The sequence below is a fragment of the Choloepus didactylus genome, chromosome 5, assembly GCF_015220235.1.
Source record: "Choloepus didactylus isolate mChoDid1 chromosome 5, mChoDid1.pri, whole genome shotgun sequence".
NCBI classification, from domain to species: Eukaryota; Metazoa; Chordata; class Mammalia; order Pilosa; family Megalonychidae; genus Choloepus; species Choloepus didactylus.
The window spans coordinates 157882995-157907246 of NC_051311.1; the positions used below are offsets into that span (position 1 = coordinate 157882995).

At 46.9% G+C, this 24252-nt stretch overlaps 1 protein-coding gene across 2 annotated transcripts in view; it reads left to right on the forward strand.

The window, feature by feature from the left end:
- The first annotated feature begins 1905 nt into the window (after positions 1-1905).
- GRB10 (growth factor receptor bound protein 10) overlaps positions 1906-24252 on the forward strand; it is a 221562-nt gene continuing 199215 nt past the window's right edge. Inside the window, exon 1 of one of the 2 annotated variants that reach the window (XM_037837172.1) lies at positions 1906-2173. The gene's annotated coding sequence lies outside the window, so the exon portion shown is untranslated. Of the gene's footprint in view, positions 2174-2651; positions 3022-24252 lie in introns of those variants that run through there. The other variant, XM_037837173.1, reaches the window with a different exon arrangement.

Sequence of the window (24252 nt, forward strand, 5' to 3'; positions counted from 1 at the left end):
TAAAGGCCTGTCCTAGGAATTCTGGGGATTGAAGTCAGCATGAAAGCACATGAGGCCATTTATTTTCACCTCTACTTAGTGAACAGTAATATTTAAAACCCATACATTTTGAGACAATTAAATGCAATACCTGGTCCTAGGATGGATCTTGTGATGGAAAGGGAAATGCTATAGAATATATTATCAGATCAACTGATAAAATTGGAATAAGGATGTAGCTTAGATACTTGTATTTTATCAATAAAGGTTATGAATTTGAATACTGTACTGTGGTTATGTAAGATAATATTCCTATTCTTAGGAAAGACACATCAAAGTATATAGGGGTAGAGGGTCATGATGTATGGAATTTACCCAAAAATGGCTCAGAAAAAGTACGTGCATGTATAGACATACTTTTCAACCAACTATAAAAGCTCCTTCCCATCAGGCTTTCTGACTAACAGGCACGGATTGCTGATTGGAACCTTCAGCAAAGCTACAAGTCTCAAAGCTTGTGTACTTGAGAGAAGTTGGCCAAAATATCGTTTTCTCCTCTTTTCCTTATTCTTTAATTTTCTTTTGAGTCCTTTGCCTACACTATCATTCTTCGTGTTCTTTCTCCCAGGAACTTAAGATCCTTTCACAGCATTCTCCCTTGATTTTCTTCTTAAGGGTTTCATAGGATGGCCTATTGCAGTTACAGGAAAAGTTGGCCTTTCTATTGATTTCATCTGGGCACCTTGGGAAAAACCATTGCTAGAAAGAAGCAAGAGATAAGTAGGTGCTTCTAAAGGATTTCAGCACAATACAGGGCTTTGAATCCTCGCTCCCTCTGCTGCTTACCAGCCAGGGGACCTTCAGGCAAGTTACACGGTTCCCAAGTCTGTGAAGCCGGTATTTCCCAGGAGCAACCTCAGAAGGCCAGAATAGATAAGAGGATTAATGAATGTCTGGCATACAGTACCTGCTCAATAAAGATGACTTATTGTAGCTAGTTTAATAACATCAAGGCCCAGAAAGATATAATTATTATTATCCTCTTTGTATTATAATTTTGACTAGGTGGAGTCATTAATAATCATAATAATTACAATAGTTTTCATTAACTCAGGGGATCCTTCCTGCCAGTCACTTTATGTTAAGGTTTGACCTTTCTTCCCCCAACATCACTCTCAAGTAAAGGTTCTTGTTTGTCCATTTCAAAGTTAAGGACACGGAGGATTAGCAGCATTCAGGAAGTATCTATAGGGCTCCCCACTCTACCCAAACTCCCATACTCACATGCACCTGGGAAAATTTTGGCTACAAAGGTGAGGCCACAGATCTGGCTGCCAATAATCTCACACTGTGCAACGTGGTTTCCTTTTCGGAGCCGGAGGACCACCAGCCCCACGACAGAGTCCGGACAGCCTCAGTTCCATCGGTCTCGTTCTTCTGATGCGTCCCGGGATAAAGGATTTGGACCGTCCAGTTAACGGTTTTGAGTTTCAAATAATTCGCTTGCAAACTGCCTTTCGGAACAGATCCGATTTGTCTTTTGCCTGGGCTCTCCAGGTTCCGCTCCCGCCCGCAGCCCCGGGCTCCCCAGGCGCGCACATCCACAGCTGCCCTTCCCACCGCGCTCCGCCCGGGGCAGGCACCGCGTGGACGCCGCCGCCGGAGCCCCGGGGAAAGGGGCTGGCCAGCCGGGCCGCCTCCCCGGCTGAGCCCGGGCGCCCTGGGCGCCACGCCCTGGGCCGAGGCTGCGGCTCCTCCCACGGTGGCGGCCGCCGAACGGTCCCGGCTGCCGCGGCGGCGGCGGCGGCTGGAGGCGGAGCAGGAAAGGCGGCCGGGGGAGGAGGCGGGGGCGGGACGGGGCGGGGCGGGCGGGGCTGGGAGAGTTTAAAGCCCATCCAGGGGGGGGCGGGGAGGCAGGGAGGGAGGAAGGAAAGGAAGCGAGCGGGCGCGGGGCTCGAGGCAGCGGGGCTGGGCGGCGGGCGGGGGCCGGTCTCGGCCGGCGGAAAGCAGGAGGCGGCTGCGCAGGCTCCGGCGGCGTGGGAGCCCCAAAGTTTGTGCGCAGCCCTCCAGCGGCGGCGGCGGCGTGGGCTCGCGGACCCGCTCAGAGTGACCGTTCTGTGCGCCGCGCCCCGCACCGGGCGAAGTGTCGCCGGCAGCCACGCGGAGGCGGCCCCGAGAGCGGCGCCCGCGGCAGGTACTGAGCGGCCGGGCCGCGCGCCGAGAAGTTGGTCGGGAGCGCGGGGGGAAGTTACTTTCGTCGCTGGGCGCCTGCCGCGGGAGGCCCGGGCACGCCGGCGGCCTGGCGGTTCCCCGCGCGCCGGAGCGGCCGGTCGCCGTCATTGTCTGCGCGCTGACCGGCCGCGGCCGGAGACGGCGGGCGCCCGGGGAAGGCGGGCGGGGCGCGGCGGAAGGGCGTCGCCTGTGGGCCGGGGGCTTCGTCGCCCCAGGCCCCGGCGGGAGGAATTCGAAGGCGGGCACTGAGGAAGCGGGCGAGTGCGCTGCGGAGCCGGCCGGGCGCGCTGCCCCGGGCTCTCTCGACTCCTTTCCCGACCCCTGGGGGGAGGTGTTGAGCCCAAACGGTGCATTCTTGAACCGTCTTGTCAGACGCTAGCTGTTCGCGGGTGGGGGTGGGGGTGAGAGTGGGGGCGGCTGTCCCTGGGCCGCCGCTCCGGGACGCGCTGGGCGCGGAGGCACGGCTGGAGCCACCTCTCCTTCCAGCTGTGTGCCGGATCCGCGCGACGCCAGCGGCCAGGGCAGCCCCGGGGCCAGCGGTGTCTGGACACTCCCAAGTCCTCAGCGCGGCCAGCCTCGGGGCTCTGGCCCGCGGGTGATTGTTTTCTGGTTTTGGGATTTTGTTATTAACCACGTTACCCGCTGCTGGGCTTAACATCAAGTTGACTGCCGGATGGTTAGCCGCCCCGCCAGCCGTGGAAACGTGATAAGAGCCGTACCGTTTGCAGAAGGAAATTTCTGATGCAACGCTCCGCCTTTTCTCATGGCGTCTCCAAATGCCTGGCCTGCCTGGCGAGGGTACTTGAGCTTGTGCGTTATGGAAATTAGGGTATTCTTTACTTTTTTATTTTGTGTTTCCTTTCTTGGGATTGGAAGAAGCGTGAAGAACTTTTTGCTGTTTGCCTTGCCTGAGACCTCGGGTAATGTGGGGGAGCCACAGGTGACTTTTACAAGGTTCTGTATGTTTATGGTGCACTAAAATAATATTTTGTTGCAACCGTGGTACCCAGTCTCATTCAAGAGGTGCAAGGAAAAGACCAAAACAAGTAGTGCTCGTGAGTAAATACGCGTTATTGCACAACTTTTCTCTTTGCTGTTTTAAAAAGCCAGGCCCAGAACACTTTGTTTCTGAAAATGCTGATTCAGCCGTTTGGAGCCCCTGAGTTTCAGAAATGGTGCTGCACTTAACGATGCGCTTAGTTTTACTAAGAACACATGTTGTGAGTGCAGCCACACAGCACAGACTAGAGTTTACATGTCAATACTAGCCATTTTTCACCGGAGTTGACTAGAGTCCCTCTTTTTTTTTTCTTTTCTTTTTTTTTTTTTTAAACTCAGGAGGACAAAAAGGTAGAACCTAGGTTTCGGTAGCAGAAAAAATTCTAGGTGAAGGTCATGATGAAATATCTTTAAGGGGAATAGTTTATTAAGTCAAAAGCCTGAACTCTAAGGTATCTCCAGGAATGATTCTAAATGCTTAGCTTTTTTCTGTTAAAAATCAGAGCTCCAGGATTGCTGCATATAATAATTGAGTTTTACCCTGGGCACTTGAAAGAGAAGGTTCACACAGGCCAATCCCCAGGTTACAGGGAGGGAATTTGAGGACAGACCAAGTTACACACCCAGCGGGCTTTGCTTGTGTAACTGAGAAGTATAGAGCCTGATACTTCTGTAGCAGTTCGCAGTTTACAAGACACTTTCAAAAGCCTGTTGCCTATAATCCGCTGCTCAGCCCAGTGATCCTCATTTTACAGGTGTGGGAACCAAGTCTCAGGAGGTTAAGTCACATACCCAGGCCACAGGGCCAGCAAATGACTAGAGCTGTCACCCGAGTCTAAGCTCTGACGTCTTTTTAGTCCTGTGGGTTTCATGCTTTTATACAAGTACATCTGCCTCTGGAGGAGACATGGCAGGGAGGAGGTAGCCTGGTCAGTCACATACAGGGAGAACTGGAAGGACCTGTAGCCAGCATTTTGTCCACCAGCCCCCAGTGGTCAAGATTTCTGCCATGTTGTCATGTTACTCTCATTATCTTTTTTCTTTTAGTCGATTCACTTAATACTCTTAGATGCACATTTATTTTTGACAGAAACTTCGATATCCATGAAGTGGGTTTGATATGGTGGTTATGTTTATTGGAACTAAAAACAGAAAAGTTGTATACCTTTCAAGTTATCTGTTGTGTGTCACTGGTGGTATGTACTGCTTTTGGGGCAACCTTAGACTTGTCAAAATTTTTTTGTTTTTTTGGGTGAGGACCCCAGGCTGGGCAGTTTCATGTCACTTACTTGGTCAGGACTTCACTCTGATGGTGGCCCTAGGATTGTTACCGAGGGCAGCCCTGGCCCAGTTATAGTGATCTTTTCTGTCATGCCAGTCTCCACTGGTAGAAAAGAGCAAAGCCAGAATCTAAGAGCAAGCTCACAAGTTTGGATTTTGATGATCCGCCCAGATCTGAGACTTTACAATGTATAGAAATCATACTCTTGCTAGAACAAAGACATCTGTTGTGCCTTCAGCTTCATCTCAGAGCTGTAAAAATTCTTGGTTTGTCTATCTGATAAAACCTAATGCTTTAAAGGTGGCATAATTTAAGGAACCTATTGCCTTGGAATTCTGTCCAGCTCTTAGTGCAGTGGTAAGAGAAAGCCAACACAATGGTAGAATGTATTTTAGTTTGAATTAAGAGTAGGTTGCCAGACTGTCAGAACTCCAAAAACTCACTGAAGGGGATTGCTGTCCTCATTTTGTGCCTGGTGGGAAGGGAGCCTGTACATTTGCACGTTTGCTGTTGTTAAACCAATGTGGAATTGCACGGGCTCATGAGAAAATATGTGCCTTGTCTTTCATGTAAAGAGTCAATCATATGTCCAGAATTTAAACACTTTTTCTGCTAGTAGAGATTGCCTTTTTATCTGAATTATTTTATTTTATTTTATTTTTATTTTACCGTGGAAGTATGGGAGTTTATGGAAGAAGTTGAGGCAGTCAAGTTTGAGCTGATGTTTAGCTTCTTGGGAGATGGAGGCTTGGTCAGTGGGCACTTTGGGGTTTGGGGCAACCGTCTCCAGGCTCTGCATGCTAATGGGTATATAATTGATCTGATCCATTCCAGCATTGGCTGATATTTAATTTGTGTTAGTATTTCAGCTGCATACTTTTGGGGAGCTATGATTGTTGCCCCTTGCTCTTCCTCTTCCCTGGACCATCTTAGCCTCTGACTGCCCTCCTTGGCTTTTTTTTTTTTTAATGCATTTTTTATTGTGAAACTTTACATATATACATAACTGATAACTTTCAAAGTACGACCCAACAAGTAGTTAGCAAATTTCAAAGAATGCTGTGGGTTACAGTTCCACAATTTCAATTATTTCCATTATTGTAAACTGTAACATATATACAGAAAGGTTGTTAATTTTCAAAGTACAGCTCAACATGCAGTTATGTAGGTAATTTCAAACAGTTTTATGGTTTGCAGTTCCACAGTTTCAGTTCTTGGCTTTTGAGTAGTGCTTCTGAATCCATCACCGAAAAATGGGCTTTTTTTGCAGGTTTGTCGTCTGGCGGCTTTTGTACCTGCTCCTGGTGATAGGCCTGTTAACTGTAGGGAGATGAAAGCAGATGAAGCTTAAAACCTCCTGCTGCGGAAAGGCTCACGGCTCTTCTTTAATAATGGAATGACTGTCTCAAAAGCGGTGTGGCTGTCCTTTGAGATGGTGATAAAGAAAAAGCCTTTTCCCAGGGTTATCAAAATCATCTCAGAGGGAGAAATGAGTGATTCTGACTTTGCGGCTTTGGGGATCTGCTGACTCTAAGGAGATTCCCCTTTATCCCTGTGGCTGTGTAAGGGGCCAGTTTGAGAATAAGAGAAACCTTTGTCATGTAAGTGCCTTTCTGCCCATTCGTGAAAAGGGGAGGGATGTGGAGATGGAAATAACCTCTCTGCCCATCAAACCTTGCTTTAGGATTTCTGCCTAGAAGAGACGGGAGGAAATTGGCTGAACCTGACTGGATGCCCAATTTTTGAGCCACTGGGAAAAGTAGAATATTACTCGTAATTGTCAACCATCTAATTTGCATATGGACTTTTGGGAGATTTTTCCTTAATCACTTAGATCCTTAATTTGAGTATCTTGTTCTTTGGGCTGGATCCAGCAACAGTGAACTTTTTGTTTGCTAACGTCTATGTCAGGGTCAATACCGAGGGTGAATTCATACTCCTGCGTATCAGCTCTTTGCTTTGTTTGACCAGGGCAGTGGCTAGCGCCAAAGAGTTCACTGAGTCAGGCTGCCTTGATTTGACTCCTGGTTCTGCTATTTACTGGCATTGCGAGCCTGGACAAGTTAACTGACCTCCCTGTAAAATGGGAGTCATAGCAGCACTCGTTTCGCTTAAAGGAAGAATGAACGTTGGTTTGCACGTGTGCATGGCGCGGCGTGTCCCAGAGCTCAGGACTGCTGGCTTTTGTAGGGCTCTGCCAGGCACTTGTCACATTCAGCCTCATGTTTTAGCAGTGGAGGGGCTTGATTCATCCTGCTTTCTATTAATTCGTGAGGTCTGTTAGACATGAACTCCACTTTTCATATTTTCATCTCCTGGTGCTTTGTGCACGTTAGTTGTCCAAAAATATGTGGACTTGACCTTCACATTCTTTGAGCACTGGGCACTGTTAGTCAGAATCGTCGTCCTATTGCCTACGTTGACCAAGGTAGTGGGAACCCCTTTCAGGTAGGATGGATGGTGGAATGTAGGCTTCATTTGCCTACAGACCATACAAACCAGAAGGGAGTGAACACAGGAGAAGCAAACACCTTTAAGTTGCACAAGCTCAGACAGGTTGCAGTGTTAAGGATGCAGAGAGTCCGCTGGTCCCCTTGCTTGCAGGGCCTGGTGGCATTTGTCTTCAGAGCCCTGAGGTTGGCGTCACTGAGATTGGAGTGTGGACCACTTGTCCTTTTCAGGCTGACTGAGCCCCTGGGGTGTGCCTACAGTACCATCTATGAGTACCAGCCCTGGACCATGCGAATGGGCAGCTCTGCTTCTTCCTGACGTCCTCCCTGGGTTTCGAGCCAGGGACGTGGGCCTGGGCAGCAGCAGGTTGCATGCTCACCTGGGAATGTGGTGCTCATAAAGCATGTGCCTCAGAAATTGGTGAGTGTCAGCCTCATCCTCAAAACATCATTGCAGTTAAAAGCAAGATTTGGGGCTAGAGCCCCATTGCTGCTTTCCTGAAAGTAGAACTGCGTCATGGACCCTGACTATAAGTCTGTCTGTCTGACCCTTTCTGCAAAGTTCTCAGGTTGTGTCACTCTGGGAACTCGGGAGCTATCGGGGGAGTGAGAAGGATCCTGAAGACCCCTGTGTACCTTCTCTCTCGTCCGTGACATGGAGACCAACAGCCAGGGACCTCCAGAGTAGCCAGCGCACAGAGATGCCTCTTGCAGTAGAGAAACTGCAGGTCCTCAGCTTCTTGGGTGCCATGGGCCTTTGAGTTTAATCTTTTTGTTTTTTTCCTTAAGTGCCATCCCCTGGAGTCATTAGGCCGCAGCTGCCAACCTTTTATAAGTGGACAACCCCTTTTAGAGTCACAACTTTTATGCTACCACATTGTAACCATAGTAACAACTTCAGGATCACTGCTCTGAGAAATTCATAGTGACCCCAAAGCTACCTTGTATTGAGTACTTTTAAATTCAGAACTTGCTACCATAGCCTCAGATGTTCAGGTGCTTTCTTTGGCTTAAGGGTGATGCCTTTGGCTAACCCTGGGACCCCTTCTTGTGAATGCAGCCCTGGAGAGAAGGCTCACATTGGGTGGAGGGTGGACTTGGTGATGGCTTGGTACCTGCTGGTGGTCCCGCGTAGGACATTTGCCTCTGGAGGTCCCCTGGGTGCCTTACCTAGATCCCCCAGGCTGCCTTTTCTAGGGGCCTGCAGATCTCTTCTGCAGTCATGTGGATTGTGCAGAGACCCCTCCAGCTTGATTTTAGAGAAATAAGAACATCTGGCACCTTGTTCTGCATCCGCCTTGTGATAGGGTCTCAGCTGAGGGGTCAGGGCAGGAAAAGGGCTTCCTGGTGTGAGCTTCCCTTAACCTCAGGCCTCCCTGCCCAGAGCCTGCAGGGGACCAGGAGTGGACACAGGCCACTCCATCAGGAGAGCCCCTCCCCAGGCAGGGCCCATCCCCGCCACACAAGTGTCTCTGCTCTGGCTCTCCAAGTAGTCCCCAGGCTTCCTAATTCCCTCGTCACCCAGGAATCCTCCTCTGAAATTTAGTTTTATTTTTAAAATTAAAGTTATATATTTATATAGTTTGGAGCCAAATAATTATTTGAGGACTGTTATGAAACACGGCAGCCCTGGATCTCTTTCTCCCTTTGATTTTCCCCTCCCCAGAAGTATACCAGACATTTTAGCAGATTCTTTTCCATATTTGTCTGCATGTTTCTAAAATGATTATATTGCAGTTCCTCGCAGCTTCCCTCCTTTACCTGCACTCTCCCACATCCCAGTTTTACATATGATTCTTTGACTTCGCTCCATGGAAGGTGAGGCTTTAGCCCTTTTGCCCCAACCTGCAGCCTCTGCTTCCACATCCTTCTCTTGTTTTAAGGTGGCCAGACGAGTCTATTGGGACAGTAGACTCTTCATAGTTGAGCCATGTAGTATGCTGTGATCACTTTTTCTTCTATCTTGTATAACATTTTGTTTTTTCTTGGACTTGTTTTTGCATTTGCTTTGTTTTCTGTGTACTTATCAATTGTCTTCCACTCCCACACCTCCCATGCCCCAAACTTACACAGTTTTGTACCTCTCCTTTGAAGCCCATTAGGTACTCTGCCAGTTTCATCTTTTTGAAGAAATCTCCTGTGCTTCTGGCCTGGCTGCTCTCTAAGCTTGCTGCACACCTGTCATCTTGGAATCTTCCTTCACTGTCATCTTGGGGAAGGCTTGTGCTTTCTCTTGGATGTCATGATTTTTTCTTTCTTGGCTTATTCCAACATTTAATGGAGGACATTTCTACAGTAGCTCTCAGAGAAAAGGCACATGAGATATAAACTTTTTGAGACCTGGTATGTCTGAAAATCTTCTTGCCCTACATGTACACTTAATGGTTTAAGTATGAATTCTAAGTGGCAGATAGTTTTCCCACATTTTCTTGAGGCTGCCATGGTCTTTAGACAGAAAGGGGTTGAGAATGAAGTGAATCTGATTCTTGATTCTTTGTATGAAACCTCAGTGTTTTTCTTTTCTGTGTTTTTTTCTTTATTTCTTATTTTAATTTCTAGAAGCTTATAGGATGTTCTCTTTGTCTCTGTGCCTTGGTGTGGGTCTAAGTTGAACTGTTGGAGGTATTTTGTAGGCTCTTACAGACTAGGAACTCAGGTCCTTTGGGTCTGGGACATTTTTTTTGGATTAATTCTTTAATAGCTTTCCCTTTTCCTCCGTTTGCTCTTCCTAGAATGATTCTTATTTGATTGCTGGCCTTCTGGACTGATTCTCTAATTATTTTTTATGTCCTATTTTATATCTTTTGTGTTGCTGTAGTTTTTGGAATATATCCTCAACTTGACCTTTCAACCTTTCTTTGGATTTTTAATTTCTGTTTTCATTTTTAATTTCCTGGAACTGTTTCTTCTTTTATTACTCTTTTTCAATAGCATAATATTCTTGTTTTGTACATGCGATATATTCTTTTATCGCTCTTTGGAGATACTAGCTTTTTAAAAAAAGATGTTTCCCTGAATGGTCTTTTTTCTCTGAGTTTTTTTCCCCTCCCCTCAGTTTGTTTGTGTCTGGCATATACAGAAAGCAGAGCCTATGGTAAGAACTTACGTGCTTCTGTTTTATTAGGGAGGGCAAGCTTTGGGAGGCAAGAATGAGGGGAAATGGAGGGGAGTGTAGGAAGAAGGGAGAGGTGATATGAAGCCAAGTTTTGCAGCTGGTCATCAAGTGGAACTGAGTGCGGCTGATTGCTTGATGTTGCTGGTGGATCACCAGGGTGATAGTAAGTGGTGCAACTTCCATTTCCACCCTTGATTCCTGGATCTGTGAATCCTGGCTATGGGGCAATAGCACTATAGACACTGATTTAGGGCATAAGCTGCCTCTTGGAGAACATGCCACAGCTCTGCAAGGTATTGCCACTCAGTTAACACCGTAATTGAGTCTTCACAAGGCCATTCCACCGTTCTATCAACCCACCTGCCTCAGGATAGTGGGAGACTTGGTAAGACCAGTGAATTCCATGAGCATGTGCCCATTCCTGTACTTCATTTACTGTGAAGTGGGTTCCTTGATCAGAAGCAGTGCTGTGTGGGAGAAATGGTGGTGGATAAGGCATTCTAGAAGTCCACTGATGGTAGTTTTGGCAGAAGCGTTGCGTGCAGGGAAGGTAAATCATATCTGGAGTCTTTTCCAGTAAGAATAAAATGTTGCCCCTTCTATCTGCTCCATGTTATGGACTGACTTGGTTTAGCAACTGGCCCATCTCAGGACAGTCAGGGTGGGGTTGGGGGGGGCAGAAAATGATTTATCTTCCAATCCTTGTATCCCGTTGGTCGGGGCTTTGCTTCTCTTGTGTGTGTGTGTGGTTCCTAGTATGCACAGGTTCAAAGTGGTCCCCTTGCAAGTGTTGGGGGCACCAGCGTGGCCTGGGTGGGAGGTGTGAGTGCAGCAGTAGGGGTATGGAGAGGCTCTGTCAGGTGGGAGGCCTGTTGGAGCCCACCCAGAGGTGGTTGTTGCAGCAGTGACTGAGGTGGAACCCAAGTCAGGCCCCAAGATAGGGAGGCTGACAGCCCTGATGTGGTGCATGGGAGGTGTCTGAGCCAGACCATCTGGCCCTGTTCTTACGTTAGAGGTTTAACTTAGATATCTGGTGGACCTTTTCCACCTAATTAAAAAAAAAAAAAATTATTGCGGTAACATATAACATAAAGTCTTCCGTTTTAACCATTTTAAATATAAAATCAGTGGCATTAATTACATTTACAAGATTGGACTCTCATCATCACCATATATTACCAAAACTTTTCTATCGCCCCAAACAGAAACTCTGTACCCATTAAACACCAACTCCCCATTCCCCCTGTCCCAGCCTATGGTAACTTCTAATCTGCTTTCTGACTGTATGAATTTGCTTATTCTAGAGACTTCCATAATTTGAATCATACAGTATTTATTCCATTGCGTATGGCTCATTTCACTCAGCATAATGTTTTCAAGGTTCATCCATGATGTAGCATCTCTGAGAACTTCACTCCTTTTAATGGTTGTATAATATTCCATTGCATGGATATACCGCATTTTGTCCATTCATCTGTTGATGGACATTTGGGTTGTTTCTACCTTTTGGCTATTGTGAATAAATGCTGCTGTGAACATTGGTGTACAGGTATCTGAGTCCCTGTTTTTCAGTTCCTTTGGGTATATCCTAGGAGTTCTGTATCTACTTTTTAAAAAATGGGTCATTAAAAAGCTGATCAGAAGTCATGTGTAGATGGGGTTTTGCCTCTGGGCTTCAGCATGTGAACATCTGGCTGCTCCATTTTGTTGGAACTCCTGAAGTTCATGCTTTTAGGTCTTTTCCCTTGGGCTGGCAAGATGTCTTAGAAAAGACTCTTTACAAAAAGTCTCTTACACTGTCGGGTTCTGGGAGCCACTGGGAGGCCGTTGTTCAGTAATCAACTTTCACTTGATCCACCTCTTTTCAGCCTGACACCAAAGGCTTAGCTGTGCCTTGCCATCTTGGTCAAGAATCCTCTATATCTGGACTGCTTCCAGAAAAGAAACCCCAGTCTTCTGTGGTCGTAAGAAAAGGGCATTCACCTTGTTGGTGGAATTGGGGAGAGGGCCTGGCATCTAACTGTTCTTAGACTTTCACTTAACCCTCGTGTTTCAGTCCTACCTCTGTCCCCACTCCAGGGGTAAGTGGCAGTTCTAACACCTGAGACTTGCTGGAGTTCCACAACGTATATTGACTTTTATTTCCACTTTCTGACTTAGATTTCAGCTCTGTTGAGTTTGCTAAGGTAGTTACTGCTGTTCACCGGCTTTCCCGCTCTGCTGACCTGATTTGTAGCAGAGAAAGGCCCTTCTGACCTATGGAACCTGTTCTAGCCCAGGGGACTTCAGGGAGGGTGCAAAGAATTCGCTGTCTAGGTTGAGAGCATCTGGGCGTGGGAGCCCAGAAACACCCAGGAACACCCACATCGCCTTCGGGCAGGGTTAACTGTGGAAGGTGGGGCAGACTCACAGGTCACAGAATAGCAGGAAAGCCTGAAATCTGGAGTCCAGAGCAAAACTGACTTCTCCCCTGGGGCCTTGGACAGGTTAATTAATTTCTCTGCACGTTGACTTTCTTCTTGCATCTCATGGTCGGATTCTGTGCTTTCATCGTTCGTTTGTGTCTTGGTTACTCTGCCACATATGCACCAAGCAGGCACCCAATGTTGGCTTGGAAAACCTTCAGTGATGGAGAGCTCTTTGTCCTCCTGAAGCAGCCAGGCCATTGGGGGTCAGCACTGACTGTCAAAAAGGCTGGTGTCCCTTTGTTTTGGGTCAAACACTCCACCTGTGGCTGTTTTTGGTTCTGTTGCAGAATCTGCCTTGACTCTGCTTTTGTTGGATCAACTTGAAAATATTGGAGACATATGGTTATGATGATCTTGGAACTTTTCTCTGCTAGGTTGACCACCTGCTGTTTCTTCCATTTCTTTGTTGCAATTAGAGGCCCCATGTGGGCCTGGGTTCTGAGCATTGTGGAGTTGGGCAGCCTTTCTTCTCTTCTGAACAGGGCACCCAGGTGTGGTTAAAACCCTTCCCACCCTTTATGTTTGTGAGTGCAGTATAAAAGCTCAGTTTCAGAGTCATTGTCCTCTGTCAACTCTATTCTTACTGTCATCCCTGGCTTTTTGCCTTTCCTTTCATAGGGAGGGCTATAAAATCTACTACTTACCTGCTCTGCAACCTTGGGCAAGTTACTTAATATCTCCAAATTGTCTACTTTTCCTTTGTGTGTTGTAGAGTTGTCTCTGTATGTGTGTGCATGTGCATGCACACACACAGAAGTGACTAATACACAGTAGATACTCCATAGATATTTATAGTATCTGTTGTTTTCCTTGCTAAATATTTTTGATGGAACCCTACATTCTCATTGATGTCCAATAATTAATGCCAGTGGCTTCTAGAAATACCCTCTTCCTTCTTTGTTGTTCTTGCACTGGACAGTTTGGGGAGAGGTGTGAAATGATAGTGATTCTGGAAAACCAGAACTGGACAGGCCTCGATGGTCCCACAGAACCAGCCCCTTGTTTTCTACTGAGGAACCAGGCGTGTGGCAAGAGTGGGGTTGTCTCAGGACACATGTAAGCTCGTGGTGGGTTGACATTGCCTCCCAACCCAGGGCTCAGAATGACCCTTGGTTTAATGGGTGGGTGTTCAAGGCTTTCTGGATTCTAACAGTGGCTGGTGTGTCCACCATGAGGGTAGAGGTGGCCTGATTGGGGCAGGGAGTGAGGGACTTCCTGATTACTGGGGAGGAACCAGGAATCCCAGGGAGTGGACAACAGAGGGCCCTGCTGGTTCCTTGCGGCCTGCCTCTGCGTTCCCTGGGGTTTGGTCCTGGGTTTCCTCTAGTGGGCACAGGATCAAGTGGTGTCTCCTCCTCTCCTCCTTTCTCTGACGTACCCCCCATTCCTTTGAATTTGAAGAGTGTGGTCAGGGACAGGTGGGCCTAGGGTCTGCTCTTGGAGTGAGGTAGGTGGTCCTATGTGACCTGGTTTGGGAGGCAGGTGGTACCCTGCCCTTGCCTGATGGCTTCCCCAGAGTTGGTGTTGGCCCAATTTTCTATGTTAGAGCCTGTAAGGCCAGTATCTGTGGATGCTTCCATGCCTCTGATTTGGTTTTCTGCTATGAGAGCGTCCTTGTCCCTGAGTCCATGTCTTCTGAGCTTGGTTCCTCCTGGACACTGGGCAGGCAGATCCCCAGACACAGCCCCGTGATCTGCACAGCGGCCCCATACGGCAGACACCGTCCCAGCCTGCTCCAGGGGTAAAGAGGTGGCTCAGGTAAGTCAGTGATGTACCGGGGTTGGAGGTCAGTGGTCAGTCTGGCTCTCACGCCCGTTTGTCTGGAAAGACCCAGCCCTTGGTGATCTGAAAAGGCCCCAGGGGTTGGTGCCCACCCTGTCCTCACCCAGCCATTGGTGGCCCAGGGGCCCCACCTCATCTCTGGCTGTCCTCTAGGTCCAGCCCATGTCCAGGATACCCAGAGCTGTCTCCTGTCTCTGTTTATGTTAGCCATGGGGCATGTTATGTAACCATTTTTAATCTTAATTGTTTAATATTGTGCAACAAATAACTGTTCCCAGATAAGCCCATGACCAGGAACACTCAGATAAATATCACCCACTATCTCTTAGCTAAGTGGTGGGTGGCGGGTGTGGGAACCGGCTTGGGAAAATCCACTGATAGTGGCATCTGCGGTAAATGGGCGTTTTCCCTCTGTCGAAGATGGAATACCCAGGCCTGCCTCGCCTTCGCCTAAACCCTGATGACATGCAGTGTGGGATAAAATCCTTGGATAAGCACTTCTTGTAACATTGCTTCTTTCTCCATAAAAACCTCCTTGTTCGTCAAAGGAACGTGTCAGGATGTTGGGGATCCATTTCGCTCTCATGATGGGGTTAAACAAATGGCTCTGACTCTTGGGACTTCCTTTTCCCTTCCCTTCGGAAAACCAGTAAAGTCACCTGTTTGACAAGCTGCCACCTGCCTGTCGTAGTTCGGCCGTCTGAGGAGGCAGCCCATGGGCAGCCGTTGCCTGGACAAACTATTGTCCCTGTCACCGGACACAGTCTTCTTTCCAGCCCAGGGGATGACAAGCTGGGGGCCCCTTTCCCTCATCGTTCTCTTTAAGTCTCAAGGGTACTGAAACATCTGCAGGAATTTTGAAGTGTTGACATGCCGACAGCGCTGAGGTCTGGAGCAGACAGGTGGAAGTGACCACGGAATCGGGCCTGCCTTTTGTTTCATGTCAGTCTCTGTCCTTTAGCTTTTGGCATTGTTTGCTGGGGTATCCCTGCATGTGGTCAGGGCAGGGTGCACACTGGCCTCCATTCCATGGCCTCACGTATTCGTTGTGGGGAGCAATTGGGGAAGGTTGCAGTGTGGGGAGGGAGGGCTCCTTAGAGTGTTTCTCTCTTCCCTGCCACTCCAGGGGATGAAGGCGGTGAAGACCCATAGAAGAAAACTTATTTAGGATTTGGGGTGTGTGCTGATTTGGATGTATTATGTCCCCCCAAACGCCATTATCTTTGATGCAGTCTTGAATGGGCAGGAAAAGTATTGGTGTTGATTGGGTTGGAGACTTCTGATTGGATGTTTCCATGGAGATGTGATCACTCAACTGTGGGTGAGATCTTTCATTGGATAATTTCCGTGGAGTTGTGGCTCCATCCATTTAGCATGGGCCTTGATTAGTTTACTGGGGCACTATATAAGCTTAGACAGAAGGAGCAAGCTTGCTACAGCCAAGAGGGACACTCTGAAGAATGCACAGGAGCTAAGAGAGTAGCTGCAGCTGAGAAACACATTTTGAAGATGGCTGTGGAAGCTGACACTGACATTTTGGAGAATGCCATTTTGAAATGCCACTTGGGAGCAAGCAGACACCAGCCATGTGCCTTCTTAGCTGACAGAGGTTTTCCGGACACCATTGGCCATCCTACAGTGAAGGTACCCAGTTGTTGATTTGTTACCTTGGACGCTTTATGGCCTTAAGAGTGTAACTGTGTAACAAAATAAACCCCCTTTTATAAAAGCCAGTCCATTTCTGGTGTTTTGCATTCTGGCAGCATTAGCAAACTGGAACAGGGTGCTGGGCTACTATCTGCTAAAACATACTAGGCAGTTTAATTGTAGGGTGGAGTGTTAGCATGTTGCCTCTGGAAGGTCACTTCATCCCGTACCTGTGAAACAGGGATGATGGTCGCTGCTTGTAGGATTGAAAGTGAGGTATCCTAATTGCAGAAGAAAGCAATAATGCATGATAATTTCACTACTGGTTGGTAAGGGGGTTAGAGAAGTTCCAGAAAAAAAAATTGAGTTATTGTTTGCATGTCCTAAGGATCTCCATCCCCAGTTGATCCTTGAGCCATCATTTAATTCCCACCCCAACACTGGTTTTCTGAACTTTGAGAGAACATGGCATCTTTTGAACATTGGTGTTTGGTGACATTTAAGACTACAGTCTGAATTCTCTGACACTCAACCCTGCGATCCCAAATAAAGCAGCGCAGCTTCTTGGAGTACATGTATGTACGGCTTGGTGAGAATGTGTTAGGAAATGCACATGAACTAGAATCGTTTGGCCTTCCTTTCAGTCTGGGGAGGGTAGGCTCTGATACTGCCCAGGAAGAATGTGTAGGGAAGACAGTGGTTCTCAAGGTGTGATCTCTGAGCGATCCAAATGAGAGTCACCTGCCTCTCAGATGCAGAGCCCCAGGCCCTGTGCCAACCCACTGCAGCAGGCTGCGGGGTTGGGACCCTGGAATCTCACATTGCTATGAAGCCAACCAGATGATTCTTCCTTTGAGCAGCGCTGCTTTGTTCAAAAGGAACAGCTCAGGGCTTGTGTTCCAGGCCTTGCAGCCTTTTGGCCACTTGGGCTTCTGGTGATGAGGTCAGAAACTTGGCAGCTGCCTTCTGCCAGAGTTCTTGCCTAACCAGAGGGTCAAGGGCAGCACCAGGGGTGGGACTGAGGCCATTGGAACCCTGTGGCTCCTGGGAGGTCTGGGAGGAAGTGTGAAAAGAGGCCTTTGTATGGGTGGTGTTCTTGCTTCTATCTTTTTCATCAGACTTAAAAAAAAGAAAAAGAAAAAGAGGTTGTCACTGACCCCAAGGCATCATCCAACTCCACCCCATGTAGGAAATTGAGAAGCTAGTCTGGCAATTGGTGTGATCATGCATTAAATCTAAAATTGGTGTGCTGTGCTGCATTTACTCATATTTCATGGAATTCACCCGTTGGAAGTGACCTAAGAAGTCCTAACCCTTCCCAATCCTCTCTGTATCTGTTCCCTAAAGGGTTATTCTGACTTGTCGAAGCAAAGTACACCCCTTCCCTTTTTCCTTGTGGGAAAGGGAAGCTGACAGAGGTTAAATTAAAGGGGTGGGAAGAGGCTTAGCAGAGGCTGGGATTGGGGACAGTAGGTGTTTACTGGACTTATTTGCTTCTTGCTTCCCTTCCTGGCTCTGCTTCCTCTGGTGGAGGATCCGGGACTGTCTTCTCTAAGAACTTTCCTGGTCTGGGGGGAGTTGCCCGCAGGTGTCTGGAAAAGTCTCAGCTGAACTCAAGATGCCCAGGGCTCAAATCTGATAATAGAAAGGGAAGCAAACCTTAATTGTGTCGATGGTGGCTTTAGATCATGGACAAATATTTTTTTTTCTCCTTTTGTATCTGGGAGCCAGTTTCCAAGTTTTGTTAAAGTGCAGTTGTTGGTGGCTCAAGTCTGGACACGGGCCTTCGCCACTGATGGCCGTGTAACTCTGAGCAGGTGCTTAGCTCTCAAGTGGAAGAAGGATTTCAGAGTGCTGGGGATGGCTTTAGAAGGGCCCACACCATTGTTCATTCAACAGATGTTTGAGTAGCCTTACCCTGTGCCCCACCCATTGAAAATGAAAGAAATGAAGTATATGTAGGAATTTGGGGGTGAGTAGAGGGGTGCCATGAGTTGACGAGTTGACTCAACAGTAAAGAAATGCTATCAATGAAGTTTCCACTAGCTTTTTTTTCTGCAGGGAGCTGGACAATTTCAGTATTCGTACAAGTTAGATATTAACAGTGACTTTCAACAGTTCTTATCAAACCTTCATGTGCCTACAAATCCCCCTGGGGATCATTTTAAAATGCAGATCCTGATTCTGCGTTCTGGGCCTAAGATTCTGCCTCTCTGACAAGCTCCCAGGTATCCATTCTTCTGGTCCACTAACCGTGTTTTCCCCCATTTCATCCTTAGTTTCTGTTTCTCTAGAAATTCTCTGAAAAGGACACTTTAACCCTGCAAGAACTATTATTAACGCTATTACTTAATCCAGGAATTTTGCCAAGAATTTTCCAGTGATGTACTCTGCATTGTCAGTGGCATTCTTATGTGTGTCCATACTTTGGTTCCACTTATAAGTATTTGTGCAGTGTCCTGCTTTCACTTCTACTTGGATTCAGGTGGGCTTTATTCAGTGGTTTCACTTTTATGACTATAGAGAACTTTTAGAAAGTTTGAAAACCTTTTGGATCGTAAATGAATTAGGAAGCCCCGTCGGCCTTAATTTTAGGAATATTGTGTCCTCGCCGAGCTCCTAAGCTCTGTATACCTTATGCTGGAGGGTCTCTGTCGGTACCTTGACTTCTCAGCATCAGAGCCAAGAGCCGGAAGGAGAGAATGACCTTCCAGGGCTGCCAAGCAGAGGAGATAGACAACAACCATGCCCAACTCCCCACCTCCTTCTCCTAGAAGCTCCCTCAGGCCCAGCCCCAAGACGGACCCACTCTTTCAGCACTCTGAAAACATCTCAGGAGTTCACAGAAGGTTAGAAGTAGGAAATCGGAAGAAAGGGCTCCTGGAGACAAACACATTGGCATCTGTCAGAAATGACTGCAGAATATTTGCTTCGACAAGGAGGAGCCTGTAAGAAGGGAACAGGAGAACTCCAGGCCTCCTATGGGGCCATGTATATGGCTCTATCCATCCCCACAGACCCTGGGATGTCCCTGGGTGCAGCCCCCTAGAGATGTACATATTGATGACTTGGGCTTTCAAGGGAATAGTGTGCGTGTGTGTTGTCTGTATCTGCCGATACCTGTGTAATTTACCTTCGTGTGAGTTTTTTCATGGTGTTTTTTTTTTTTTTTTCTTTTAGTTTCCTTGGCTGCTCAAGCAAATACCATGAAATGGGTTGGGCTAAACAGTGGGAATTTATTTGCTCACAGTTTTGAGGGTAAGAGATAGTCCAGGTCCGGGCATCATTAAAGCGGTGCTTTTTCCCAAAGATGGGTGTTCTGGGGTGGCTGCTGATGATCCTTGGTTCGTAGCTTTTCTGTCATGTGACAAAGCACATGGAGGCCTCTTCTGGTCTCCCTTCCCTTCTGGGTTGCGTCAATGTTCAGCTTCTGGTTTCCTGTGACTTGCTTTCTCTCTGTCTGAATTTCATTTTCTTATAAAAGACTGCAGTAATAGGATTAAGACCCATCCTGGGCTGCATCTTGTCTGAAGTAGTCTCATCAAAGGGTCCTAATTACAATGGGTTCATACCCACAGGAATGGATTGACTTTAAGGACATGGTTTTCTGGGGTACATACAACTCCAGACTATCACAGTGGTTAAATTACAAGATCGGCTTTTGATTAAGCTGGCAAAGTTAAACTTTGGAGCACACTTGTATTGGGGAGGGGCATTCTATTTGAGTGCTCTGGGCTCTTCTTTTACCTTTGGGCACTACACTATCTGAAGTCTGTGGACACTGGTGGGCCATGACTTATAGAGATGATATTGCGGCTTAGTTCTAGTGCAGCAGATTGAACTTAGGAGTAGATGCACTGTTTGAGCTCTGAGGCCAGGATGGTTTTCAGCAGTGTCATCAGTAGGATTTGGTGGGTTACCTAAACCAGCCCTGCGCTCAGCCAGCCCCTGAAAGAGCGGGCCCTTTGGTCCTCTCTCTAGGGCAGCCTGATTAAAACTTGCTGGAACCCCCTGGTGTAAAATGTCTCGCTCTCCCCTTGTCCTGTCTTCAGTTGGCATGACCTTTAACCTAACAGAGACGGCAGGTTCGAGGTTATCTCATTATTGCCCCACCAGGGGAGGTGGCATTAAACTTGCTTTTGTTTTTCTAAATCTGTGAGTCTGTGTTCTGTGTGTAGTGATTCAATCTGTGGGTCGAACACCTTTTCTTAATTCTACCTTTTGAAAAACTCTACCATCATATCCTTCCTTTGATAATGAAGACAATTCTAGATTTTTGTACCTCTGTCTCCCTTGGCTGTTCAGTAAATCCATTGATGGGCCCCATGGGGCCATTGTTCCTTTGTCTTCTCTTACCAAGCATCTTCCTAGGCAAATGCAACTCAGTGTTTCCCATATCATGCTCTTGAAGATTAGTAGATGCTGTAAGAGCTAATATTCCATCGCCATATGGGCTTGGAAGGACTGGGTTAGAGAGGTTGGCTTGTTTATTGTAGAACGTTTTATGACCTTTAGAGTGTTACTGGGTACTGTGACTCTCCATGGGGAAGACAGCTAACGGTTGTCCCAAATTTGGGGGCCTGGTACCCTGATTGTGCCGATTATCTCATGGGACTAGTCTTAATGTAGTCCTGGAAGCTTATAACCATCCTTAGGCTTTAAGGAAGACTGCTTAAATTTGAACATTAACAGAGTAAATTATATTAAGAGGAACCTTTTACAAAACACTGTAACTTGAAGAAGTTATGGGGATCTTGATATAAGACTCTTGCCATGCTCTGTTGGGATAATGGAGAGGTGACTGCGTTCTTTTGCTTTCCTCTACAAGAACTTCTTGGAATTGCCTAAGACACCATGCTGCTGTTTTCAGTGAGAGAAGAACACGGACTTGAGTGTTTAAATCCTCATGCTGGCTGGTACTGAGTTTACCAGGGTTGCATTTGATCTTTAGGGCAGTCCTGCAAGGTCGGGAGATCAAGTATTTGACTTCTTACTCTACAGATGAGGGAGCTCCTTGCAGTCAGATGCCTTCTTCAGAGTCCAGTGGACATTGGTGGAGGAGTTAGAGCTAGAACCCTCAGGTCTTTGGACCCAAACCCAGAGTTCTTTGTATCTCTTGGGTGCCATCATGTGAGCAAGAAGAGAACAAGGGAGAGGAGAAGTTCTGCCCCCAAAAGCCCAACTTGAATGAAATGGGAAATGCTTGAGAAGAAGAAGGACCCAGCTGAAAAGGGGATTACATATGGTCCGAGCATCAGAAACTCTGGTTCCTCTGAAAGGAAAATGAAAGCCTCCTTCCCCCTTTTCAAACTTGACATCAAACTTCTCCCCTGAAGCAAAAAAGAAACAAAAACCAAAGAAACAGAAAATTCCCAGAGCCGTGATGGCATAATGCCCATTCTCTTTCTTTGTTTGTTACTTTGTCTGTAAAGTGAGGATGTTCATTTTTTGGTCTCAGCTTTTGTAAATACTAAAGGAAAGTGTAAGCAATTCATTTCACTGTGCCTGGCAGTCCCTGGGTTGCGGCTTGGGGAGACTGAGTTTGTCATGAAAGATTCTGTATGATTGACAGTCCTGGAGCTCTTAGATGCTGAGTGGTCTAGAACCCCAGAAGGACTCAAGGTGGCCATGAAGTCTGGAAACCTAGAAATGTTATTTTGTCCTCTAATGTAATGTAATGTCAAGAAATCACGTATTCACCAGTGTTTGCAGACTTGGTTTTGAGTGTTGGAGAGAAGACTTGGGTTTTGAGTGACACTGGCAGGCAAGGAATGGACCCTGTACCATGGTTTTCACAATTTTACCCTTTCTTGCTTTCTCAAAATGATTGAGACCGTTGGGAGTGGGGTACCAATGGTGCGTAAGGCCACTTGACTTATCTCCATCCCAGGCTCATGGCAGTAGCAGCTTCAGGACCAGAGATGTACCATCCCAGTTAGGTGGATGTTTTAAAGTCCCCTCAAGGTCTTTCTTTTGGCTTCCCCAAGGTGAGAAATTTAAATTCAGTGCACTCATTTCTTTTCTCTACCCTTGAAATGTACTGACTCCTTATGCATCGAAATTACAGGTATTTTAGAGGTACTTGTCCCATTTAGAAGACTAAATTTTACATTCCCAGGTCAGAAATAGATGCTCTTTGCTCTTATGTAAAGCCTTGGGTGCAGTCTCAGGAGAGGTAATCCAGCTGTGGGGCTGGGGGAGCAGGGCAGGGGGAGTGGGGTGTTGTCCAGAAGCTTCCATGGTTGCTCTCTGCAGTGCTCTGCAGTTCGTTGCTCAGGGATTGCTGTCTCTTGCCTCTTCTATTCAACAGTTTAAACAGAAGGAAGCACATAGCTGGGGTCGATAAATATTTATTGAGAACATTTGCATTTTCTGCGGCTGGAAAGATCTCACACTCTGCAGTGATGTCGTTTCTGCACTGTGCCTTGTTTTGGTTCCACAGGGAGAGGGAAGATGTCAGGAAGCTCTGGTCATCAAGGAATGACAGGAAATCGGGGCAGGCTTTCAGTCCCTTGTTGCAGTCTGTCCCCTGGGCTGGGCTTCACCTTGGCTAAAGCGAGAACTCTGCTTGAAAACTGGAAATACTGGCTATATGACATTTTCCCTCTGACTATCCCCATTTGTGCAGGAGGCAGGAAAAGAATATTCTAAATGACTTAGAGTTCCGCTTATTGCCAGAATCAACAAGTAGAGCATGCCTTTGGGGAGCACAGCTGAGCCACTTTTCAAAGGTAATGGCCCTCCAGGACCTAGTTAAGTAGAACGGACCTTTGTGGAATGAAGTACACGTGGGGTCTGGCTGAGCCAGGGATACTAATTTGTATGGCTATTTGAAAGGCATAAAGTTCTGAAACTCAAATATTAAAAAAAGTGTTTTTGTACTAAGAACTCTCCCTGGGTCTTATTACATAGGAGCAAAGAGTTTCTGTGCAGAGCCACGCTGGGCCGTGGGGTCAGCATCCTGCTGAAGGCTCTCCTTCCAGCAGACTGTTGCGAGGATAATGTCCTGGTGCTGGGCAAGGCTGAGGTTCCCAGGGGGGACAGGGCCCAGGGAAGCCCCGGGGGGCTGGACAGGGCTGTAGAGGGTTACTATGATGGACGTGGTGTCCAGGGCAGCTGTTCTGAAACTTTTTAGTCTCAGCACCCCTTTACACCCACTGCTGAAGACCCCCAAAGAGCTTTTGTTTATGTGCACTTTCTGTAGTGATAGTTACCATTTTAGAAATTAAGACGATTTTAATTTCCTTTAAAAAGAACAATAATAAACTCATTATATGGAGACACAAATAACTTTTTTTAAATGAAAAAAGATATTTTCCCAAACAAAAGAAAAAAAATTGAGAAGAGTTGACAGTGCTATTTTTTTTTGTAAATCCGTTTAACCTCTGGACAGCTCCATTCTCACATCTGCTTCTGAGTTCAGTCCCACCTCACGCAGCCTCCAGAAATCTCTCCGTGTACACTCAAGAGAGAATGCGAGTGAAAAAGGCAAATAACATTTTAGGATTTTGAAAATAATCTGACTTCCCAGGTTCTGGAAGTATCTTGCCCTTGGGCACAATGTTGGTCACAGCTGGGGCTCTGGAGAGAAGCTGTCACTGGTGCAGGTGCCGTGTGGGGTTTGAGGCCCAGGCCCTGGAATGCCCTGAGCTCTCGTGAACTCGTCAGTTCAACCCATCCTCGCTTTGTGACAATGAAGAAACACCATGAAAGAATGCTGGTTACTCCTTTGGTTCTTCTCTTGTTTCTCATGGATCAAATAAATGTACTCTTAACACCCAAGACCTCAAAACCTGTGACCTCAAAGGACCCTGGTCCACAGCTGCTAAGTAGCAAAATAAAGGTCTTCAGTCTTGTAGAATATAAGAAACCATTTGGCCACCTTGGTGTGAGTGAGTTTAGCCGACTAGCTTTCCTGATTAGAACATGGGGCGGCAGCATTTGGATGGCGGGTAGGAAGCTGCAGAGCCTTGAGCTTGGACACTGCTGATGCTTGAGGGTGTTTATGGTGTATCTTAAGACAACTTTTTTCTTTTTTTTTTAATTGGAGATGTTACAGAAGTCATGCATAAAATTCAAGAGTTGCTATATTTGAACCCTCTATTTAATTAACACCTTGCATTAATGTGGTTCGTTTGTTAATAGTTCATGAAAGAATATTTTTATAATTGTGCTACTAACTAGGGTATATCATTTACAATAGGGTTCACTGTTTATGTTGTTCAGTCCTGTTTTTTTTTTTAATTTTTATTCTAGGAATGAATATGTGACCTAAAATTTCTGCTTTTAACCACATTC